Below are 7,853 nucleotides of genomic sequence, written 5' to 3'. Positions count from 1 at the left end.
CACAATAGAACGACTGATTCAAACAGATTAATCTGCCTATGCATAGCACTATGGTCCCAATGACCACTTTTCTTGCCCTTTATTAATAACTCGCGAACGAATCAAGATGTTTGGATTTAGTCTTTTGATATTAGTTAAGAATAGGGAGAGGAAGGTTTTTTGAAAAAATGGGCGTGGCAGCTGCTTTTTTTAAGGGAAAATCGGGTTTTCATTTTTTTTCTCAAAATGTTAGAAGCTAAAAAAGAATGGGAATATGTTTAGCAGATCCAGATTCTATAAAACAAAGTCCTAGCACGAATTAAAACAGCTTAAAAATACAAGATAATCGAATATTTTGTCCCACAAAGCATGGTCTCAGCAGTTTCCATTATAAAACAATATTACACTGGCTACACTCTAGCCCTCCAAAATAACTAGTGACTAATACTGGGGCTTAAATGTAATGCAAAATGGTACCCTACTTCACAATTTTCTACTTCATTGTGTTCCAAACAGCAAAAAAAGTAGTAAGGATATAGGACAGTGGTACTCGAGTAAATTCTCACAAGGGGGCGCCACGTCGGAGAAAGTGGCTTATGAACTAGATAGTCGAGTAAATTCTCCCTACTTGGCGCTAGTGTTGCCTGCTATGGGATATTCTGCTTAGCAAGGATCCTTTACAGGTGTGTGTATAGGATATGATCTAGGTGCTCATTTAAACAAAAAAGTTGTTAGTGTCCACCATTAACATTCCTATTAAGAAATAAATTCTTATAGGATCTGTTACTTACATGATCATGCTATAACACATACTTTTAGGATATTTATTAACATTACATTGTGAATGTAATGCTGTAAATGCTTTCAGGATCTAATATTTAGCCAAGAATATGGAAATATTATGTAAAATCATCGTTTTAGATGCCTACATGGAGGATTGCATGGTAAGAGCTCACATCAAGAATGGAGTCATAAAGGATGAAAAGATAAAATTTAATTAATTCGACTTATAGTAAATATACTACAGTCCTATATCGAATGATACTTTGTGGTGAGTCTAAACCAATGCCCTATATCCTTACTACTTTTGTGGCATCAAAAAATCCATGATCAATAATCCTGGACAGCAACCATCAAACAACTATCCCTCTCTGTGCTTATGTGATTGGTTCCCTGCAACGATTCAAACATCTCTCAAGCAATCACATCTCTCCCGTCCCTTTCAAATTAATCTGCGGCACTATTTTATTTTGTGATCGTTTATCTCTTTTGGTTTTATGGTCTTTTGGTTTTATGGTTTTTCTGGAAAAGGTCCTCCTAGCCCCTTGACTCTTCGTTTACTTTCGTTATCATTTCTTTTGTCTGTGATTATGCCTAACACTGTCATATAGTTACACGCCCATATAATAGCTACTCACAGCTACAAGCCTTCTCATAAACTAGTGGATTCTGAACGATGGATGACCTCGAAATTATTTTTATAAACTCGCAACCTGAGACAACTATAGATCTGGACACCCAGCCCGACTCCGTGGACCTTTCGCTGATATTCTGAATTAAAACGCAAGAATATATAATGCAATTGAACGTCTTAACTGATATTGTATGGGATGATAGTCTAGATGACCTAATGGCTGCTCCTCCGATTGACGAAATTCAAACATTCGACTTCCCGGATGATGACAGTATATTCGATTTGGTCGATGATAATGACGAAGGGGACAGAAAACGATTCGGGGAACTTCTTCGCGACGAAGATAATGCCGAATTAATAGCTGCGCTAGAAAGAGCCGAGACGTAATTTTACGTCTTTTTTTTTTACGTAATTTTTTTTAATACAATTAATTTATGTATTTTTCTACAAATAATATATAACAAATACAATATAAATTTAAAACAATATTTATTTTCAATGGGTAGTTTTTTTTTTTACTTTGATTGGTGAAATTTCGCTCCACCAAGAGACTCATAGGATTCGTTTCCAACATGGTTTTTTTCTAAGGGAGGATTACACAAAAAGAATATGTAGATTTTAGGTAGAATGCCGGTACTATTGAATGTATTGGTTGAATTTCACATCATATTAGTACACAGGGAGGTTTTTGAAACAGGTTTGGAAAAGATAACAGAACCTTTTTCATTGAACGGTCAAGTGACTGCCAGATAAATAGAACCTCGTGGATTCCCAAATCCCTTAGTCCTAATAGTGAAAGTGAGTGCAAGTGGTTAGTGACAAAAAAAAAACAAAACTAAAAACTAAAATGGCATCTAAAATTGTGTGTGCTCTAAGTCCTTTGAATTAACAGAATGGTATGCTTATTATGAGGAATTCTCGGATCTTATAAATGCTTTTGAAGTAATTATGACCAAAGGGTCAAGCAAAGGGTCAAGCTATCAAGAAGCATCAACGTCAGGCGCATCAAAACGTCCTAGATTGGAGACTTCTCTGGAAAAAGCCAATATCACCTGTACAACTTGCGGCGAAAGTTACCTGCCTACATAAGAATGCAACAGCAGCGCAACTCGAGGATAATCAAAATGTAATTGTAATTTCAACAGATTCGAGATTTCTGATAAAAGTGACCGGCTCGATTTAAAAGAATTTTATAATTGCAAAGCGGACTTAACCAAATTAGTGCGTTACTGTATGAGTGAGTACGGGTCGGTGAAGTTCAATCTAAAAGTATATGGACTGTATGTCAAACAAACGGATGATGAAACCTTAACGGAAACGATGAAGCATTTCGTGACATCATATAAGCCTATATATGCAAATGAGGAAATTGATGAACATCTGAATGATGGCCTTGACCTTTTAATCACTCTAAGTAGTGAATTACAGGAGAAGGATTCAGGGTGGGCAATAAAAAAATTTGAATATTTTGAGCTGACAGTAATTAAATTGGAACATATCGCTGTAAATAGATTTATACCAGCTCCCAATAAAATACAATGTCGAAATGCATTCGAAATGAATTATAATTGTAAAAATGAAGATGATTATTGCTTCAAGTGGTCAATTTTAGCATCATTGGCATATAGACGGTACTTGAGCACTTCATTCGCAACAGCAAACCAAAAAAAAAGCACGAGATAACTTAACAAACCCTTCATACTATCGAATGATAGACGTCAGGCAAGACATAATTTGCTATGAAGGAGTGAGACTGGATTTTTCTTGGATTGAGTTTCCAATCACAAACAAAGGAATAAAGAGATTCGAATTATTCCAATATCCAATAATATTAGCATAAATGTGTATGAATTCGATGACAATGGAAAAAACGTTGTAGGACCGACAGTGAGGACTAAAGCAATTCGAGGACATCACATCAACCTGTTAGTGATTAATAATGACTCTTTGCAAAGGATGCATTATGCCTATATAACGTGCATGAAAAAATTATGCTATTCTCAACATAATAAATCCCATTGCTCGGCATTTTTTTTTTTCTTGAAAATTGTTTACAATTTTATACTACCACAAATACCACTCATGACAATAAAGAGTGCGGAAAAGTTGCTGCCCAATATCCTACTCCAAATACCACAACGGTTTTTAAAAGTTTCATCAAAAAACTATCTGCGCCTGTGGTCATTTATGCTGATATCGAGGCTGTATTGGAAAGTTTTCATAGGAATCTGAATGATCCCTAAAAATCATCTACCACTATGGCTCAGAAGCATATGGCATGTGCAGTGTCATTTTATGTTGTACATGAATATAATCATCATTTAAATTAGATGTGCACATACGAAGGTGAATAGATAGATATATAGAAGATATATAGATTCAAATAAATTTTGAAATTCGAGCTTAGAAAAACTTGCTAGTTATATGGATCCATAAAATGTAAAAAATAAGTATCGAGGGGAAAAATTTGATATGTTAAGGCGAAAAGGAGTATTTCCGTACGAATATTTAGATAGCTTTAACAAATTTGACGATCTCCAACTACCTTAGAGAGAATTTTTTTTCAACTCACTGAGTGATGAGGAGTGTAGTTTAGAAGACTATAACTTTGCTCAGAAGGTTTGGAGAACATTTAATTGCAGCAGTATTCGAGATTATTTGAAAATATACTTAGAAAGCGATGTTTTAATTCTTGCTGATGTATTTGAAAACTTTAGGAGTATTTGCTCACGAATATATAAGTTAGACCCAATAAATTATGTTACTGCTCCTTCTGTTTCATGCGATGCAATCCTTAAATATACAAAGATAGAATTGGAGATAGTTAGTGATCCGGATATATATAACTTTTTTAAAACTTCAGTACGCGGAGGCTTAACTCAATGCACTCAACGGATAGCTACTGCAAATAATAAATATTTAAATGAAAGATTCAAGGCCAGTGATCCTATAAACTATCTAGCGTATATTGATGCTAACAATTTATATGGTTGGGCAATGAGCCAGCCACTTCCATATTCCAATTTCAAATTTCTAAGTAACGATGAAATTCAATCTTTCAACACTCTAAGTATATCTGCTTGCGGTAATGTAGGATACATCTTAGAAGTAGATCTGAAATATCCTGATACTATACACAATAAACATTATAGTTTACCATTCTGCCCCGAAAATAAGATTCCTCCAGTCCGAAAACAATCAAAATTGATAGCGGACTTATCTGATAAAAATAATTATAAAATACATTTAAACCAGTTGCAGTTATTCATAGAGAAAGGTATGATTTTAGAAAAAATATCGCGAGTATTATCTTTTAAGCAATCCTGTTGGCTTAAACCCTATATTAATCTAAATACATCCCATAGAAAAGAAGCTAAGAATGAGTTTGAGATAAACTTTTATAAATTAATGGTTAATGCTGTCTACGGTAAAACGATGGAGAATGTAGAAAAGCGACGGGAGGTCGCATTAATTAAACATTATAATTCAAGACAAAATTCCGCAGGGTTTAGACAACGCATAGCTAGACATAATTTTCACAGTGTTGAAACCTTTGGTGAAAATTTAGCTGCCATTGAGTCCACTAAATCAAGAATTTTGTATAATAAACCCATATACATTGGAGTTTGTGTCTAGAACTTTCAAAATGGTTAATGTATGACTATTTCTATAATTTTCATGCTCTAAAATGTCCATCATCAAAAATACTCTACATGGATACAGATTCATTTATTATATCATCAAAAGAAGATGTTTAGGGTTAGATTTTAAGGTTAATTAAAGACAATCCTACTCGCTTTGATACCTCAAATTACCAAGAGTCAAACATTTTCGGGTATAATGACCTCATTTGCACGGTTAAAAGCGAAAGCATTCTCTTATTTAGTTGTCAAAGACAATAGCACTGACCATAACGTCAAAAAGATTAAAAGAGTAAAAAAGTGGGTAGTTAAACGATTATCACATGCTCAGTATATTGAATGCATTAAACATAAAAAAAGAAGTAGAGGTCATAAAATGTATACTGAAATTGTAAATTAATAAAGGAAATTAAATTATAAGGATGACAAAAGATTTAGATTATCCGATAATATTTCAACGTTAGCATATAATAACTTTGAAATTGTAAATATTATAGATCCTAGTAATAATAAGCATATATTATAAAAAAATTGAAATTATAAATATTTATAATTATTATGTAATTTAAACTAGTTTGAATATTATAAAAAAATAAAACGAAATAAAAAAAATTGTTGTTTCTGTTTAATTATTTTAATATATTTTGTTATCTATCCAGGAATTGTGTGTTTCATCAAACCCTAACCATTTAACAAAAACTTGATCCCTCTTTCGTCGGATTATTTTTTCCACTAAGAAAGCATTTTCATCTTTCACTTTTTAAAGTTCTTGTTCATAAAATGATCCTTTAATCATTTCCCCCATATAGTCTTCCAGTTCATATGTTGCTGGACTGGTAGACTTTACTTTCGAAATTTTAAAATTTCCAGTTCGGTTCATATCCTTTTGTAAAAATACATTATTTACTTATTTACACCTTTACTTATTCTAACAGGATCATCAATGGAAAACTTGTGTTTAGGGAAAACCTTGCAAATATTATAAGTTGTTTTCAATATAAACTCTTCATTTTGCTTGTTGACATCTACAGTATTCATTTTTATGGTTCGATGATATGAATTATTGTAATAATTTACTAGATCTTTCAAGTTATGAATCCAGGTATGATTTCCCTGCATACTAAAAATTTTCCACATACGATTTTTTAATGTTCTATTAAAACGTTCGCAAATAGATGCTTTTAGGTGTGTTTATGTATGGTAATGGTTTATGTTATTTGTTTTCATAAGCTCAGTGAAGGAAACATTAAAAAACTCCTTTCCTTTATCAGATTGAATATTTTTAGGTTAATGGTTAGATAGTTTTAATATTTTCTTCATTGCTGATATCACATCTAATGCAGTTTTCGACTTAACGGGAGATGCATATGCATACTTTGAGAATGTATCAATCACGGTTAGTAAATATCTAAATCCTTTATTTTCCCTACAATAGGGTATCATTTCAACTAAGTCGATTTGCCAAGTATCATTAATGCCCTTTTGAACAAATTTACTTCGGATAAAGTTTTTTCTGGCAGGCTTATGTATTTAATTTACAACTTGTTGCTTACTAATTTTTATTTTTATTTTTATTTTTTTTATTTTTTATTATTGTTTCTGGATGATTGCGTATTCAAAAGTGATTGATTATACTCAAGAACATCGCGTTTTATTTGAATACACATTTTATTTTAAATTTCAAAGCATAAACGCCTTAAATCTATTTGAACATTTTTATCATAAGTACCGTCTAAGTCAGCGAGTTGAATATCACATTTTTGTAGAAAAGCACATTTAGGAATAATATTATTTTGTAATATTATAATTACATAATATAATTTTATTAAACTAAGAACTCTTGCGGAATTGGGCGGTATGTAAAGGGGATAGATATCACTGACTCATTCAGTTTCTCACAAAATCTTAAGCCGACATGAACTCGATCGAGAGGAATTCAAGCGTGATAGTTAATTTTCAATATTTCTTTGGGAATAATAAACAACTTTTTATTAAAGAACTGGCGTTTATGCAAACCGGAACAGTAACGCCAAACTTCTTTCATTTCAAACCACCTGTTTGTAGGAGGGCGGCTTCCTGTCGCTGCAGATAAACTCCTCGGAAAATCCAAGCGTCCCGAAATGAAGAGGCACAGTATATTCGATATTATGTATGTACAGGCGGTTTATTAAGCACTCGAACGGCGCGGGTGTAGCAGAACATGAACCGTCAGACCATAATTGGATTGGACGGTCAGATGGTGAAATTATGTATTTAAGTTTAGGTGAAATACTATCCCCACTTAACAGATTTAGCAGCGTAATAGTACGTGGTGGAATTAAGAAGAAGTTCTTGTCTAGGTATTTAACAAATAACATTATTGATATTGATATAGGAAAAAGTCTGACCTTATTTCCAGATTATTTTACCAACTGTAGAATTCACAATTCACAATTCAAAAGTTCCTCTTAGATGTGCACTAAATAATGTATTCAAGCTTTTTGTTATCTTAGAAAATTCGAACTATGATGTATACAGTAATGGTGAAACATATGTATAGAATATAAAATCTCAGTATGGATTAAGCGCTAGCATAAAGTAGTTGTTTAAAATGGACTCCTTTAAGCGTCTGTTTGGAAGTGATCAACGCAAAAGAGGATACACAGAAGTTGTTTACTTCAATTATTGCGGTTCTGATACTCATTACGAAAAGAACTGTCACAAAAAACTAGAAACCTAAATAAATTGTTTTAAAGGATAGAAAATATTATATACATTTTCAATAAATAAAACTTATTAAAAAAAACATCAGCTATGTTTAAAAAATTTATACATCCTTT

Source organism: Drosophila guanche, unplaced genomic scaffold (genome assembly GCF_900245975.1).
Source record: "Drosophila guanche unplaced genomic scaffold, DGUA_6, whole genome shotgun sequence".
NCBI lineage: Eukaryota > Metazoa > Arthropoda > Insecta > Diptera > Drosophilidae > Drosophila > Drosophila guanche.
Note: the sequence above shows the minus strand (reverse complement) of the source record.